Source organism: Arachis stenosperma, chromosome 5 (genome assembly GCF_014773155.1).
Source record: "Arachis stenosperma cultivar V10309 chromosome 5, arast.V10309.gnm1.PFL2, whole genome shotgun sequence".
In the NCBI taxonomy this organism is placed as follows: Eukaryota; Viridiplantae; Streptophyta; class Magnoliopsida; order Fabales; family Fabaceae; genus Arachis; species Arachis stenosperma.
In genome coordinates, this window is record NC_080381.1 from 36227459 (window position 1) to 36229989 (window position 2531).

Here is a 2531-nt window from a genome sequence, read left to right on the forward strand (position 1 = left end):
CCAGAGTCTCATCTTAAGTTTGGTGTCAAATGCATGTTTTTGTTATATTCTTCGAATCCATGCATATATTTCTTTGTTTTGATCTTTGAATTCTATTGACTTGAGTATTTTGTGTGTCTCATATGCATTTTCAGTTCATTAGTGTCAGTAGTATACAGACTGCTAAGTTTGGTGTCTTGCATGCATTGTTATTTGATTCTTGTTGCATTTTAATTATTAAAAATCCAAAAATATTTCTAATTTGTGTCTTTTCAAGTCAATGATACAAGGGATTGAAGATTCAAAACACACTGCAGAGGAATTATACAGAAAAAGCTGAGCATTCAAAAATGCCCAGTGAAGAAGGCAGACTGGCGTTTAAACGCCAGCCAGGGTACCTGGTTGGGCGTTTAACGCCCAAAAAGGTAGCATTTTGGGCGTTAAACGCCAGAATGTATACCATTCTGGGCGTTTAACGCCAGGATGGTGCTAGGGGGAAGATTTTGTTTTCAAATCAATTTTTTTAAGTTTTTCAAAATCAAATCTTTTTCAAATCAATTCTTTTTCAATCAAATGTTTTCAAAATCAATTTCTTTCCTTTCAAAGATACTTACTAACAATTAATTATTTGATTGAACATTTTTGCCTTTTCTGTTAAGGAAGGTTTTATGTTTGAATCATATCTTTTCTTGTTAGGCAAGTCACTAATTTTCCAAATCAAATCTTTTAAAAATAATTTTCAAAACATATCTTTTAAAATGGTTTTCAAATCATATCTTCTCAATCACATCTTTTTAAAACCATAACTTTTCAATCAAATCTTTTAACCACATCTTTTCAAAATAGTTTTCAATCAAATCTTTTTAATTTCTAATTTCAAAATCTTTTTCAAAAATCACTTGATTTCTCCTCCACTTTCAATTTTCGAAAATTATCAATCAAATTTTCAAATTGTTTTCAAAATCTTTTAATTGAATTTTCGAAAATCCTCTTCCCTCCTTCTCACATCCTTCTATTTATGGAGTACTACTCTTTCTAAATGCACAATTCGAACCTTATCTAATTAAAGTTCGAATTCTTCTTCTCCTTCTTCTTTCTATTTCTCTTTTCCTCTGACATTTCAAGGAATCTCTATACTGTGACATAGAGGATTTCACATTTTCTTTTTCTCTTCTCTTTTATATGAGCAGAAGCAGAGACAAAGGCATTCTTGTTGAAGCTGACCCTGAACCTGAGAGAACCTTGAAGCGAAAGCTAAGAGAAGCTAAAGCACAACTCTCTTTAGAGGACCTGACCGAATTCTTCAAGGAAGAAGAACCCATGGCAGCCGAAAACAACAACAATGCCAACAATGCAAGGAAGGTGCTGGGTGACTTTACTGCACCTACTCCTGATTTCTATGGGAGAAGCATCTCTATCCCTGCCATTGGAGCAAACAACTTTGAGCTTAAGCCTCAATTAGTTTCTCTAATGCAACAGAATTGCAAGTTCCATGGACTTCCAATGGAAGATCCTCATCAGTTTTTAGCTGAATTCTTGCAAATCTGTGACACAGTCAAGACTAATGGGGTTAACCCTGAGGTCTATAGACTGATGCTATTCCCTTTTGCTGTAAGAGACAGAGCTAGAATATGGTTGGATTCTCAACCTAAGGAAAGCCTGGACTCTTGGGAAAAGCTAGTCAATGCCTTCTTGGCAAAGTTCTTTCCACCACAAAGATGGAGTAAGCTTAGAGTGGAAGTCCAAACCTTCAGACAGAAGGATGGAGAATCCCTCTATGAAGCTTGGGAAAGATACAAACAATTAATCAGAAGATGTCCTTCAGACATGCTTTCTGAATGGAGCATCATAGGTATTTTCTATGATGGTCTCTCTGAACTCTAAGATGTCTTTGGATAGCTCTGCTGGAGGATCTCTTCATTTGAAGAAGACGCCTACAGAAGCTCAAGAGCTGATTGAAATGGTTGCAAATAACCAATTCATGTACACTTCTGAAAGGAATCCTGTGAACAATAGGACTAATCAGAAGAAAGGAGTTCTTGAGATTGATGCTCTGAATGCCATATTGGCTCAGAACAAGATATTGACTCAACAAGTCAATTTGATCTCTCAAAGTCTGTCTGGAATGCAAAATGCACCAAACAGTACTAAGGATGCTTCATCTGAGGAAGAAGCTTATGATCCTGAACCCTTCCATGGAAGAGGTGAATTACCTAGGAGAACCCTATGGAAATACCTACAATTCTTCATGGAGAAATCACCCAAATCTCTCATGGAAGAATCAAGAGAGACCTCAACAAGGTTTCAATAACAATAATGGTGGAAGAAACAGGTTTAGCAATGGCAAGCCTTTTCCATCATCTTCTCAGCAACAGACAGAGAGTTCTAAGCAGAATACTTCTGACTTAGCAACAATGGTCTCTGATCTAATAAAGACCACTCAAAGTTTCATGAATGAAACAAGGTCCTCCATCAGAAATTTGGAAGGACAAGTTGGTCAGCTGAGCAAGAAAGTTACTGAACTCCCTCCTAGTACTCTCCCAAGTAATACA

At 36.3% G+C, this 2531-nt stretch overlaps 1 non-coding gene across 1 annotated transcript; it reads right to left on the bottom strand.

The window, feature by feature from the left end:
• Nucleotides 1–1704: 1704 nt before the first annotated feature.
• LOC130984054 (small nucleolar RNA R71) lies at nucleotides 1705–1812 on the bottom strand. The gene has a single exon (XR_009088013.1). It is a non-coding gene; the product is annotated as a small nucleolar RNA R71 (small nucleolar RNA).
• Nucleotides 1813–2531: the final 719 nt, after the last annotated feature.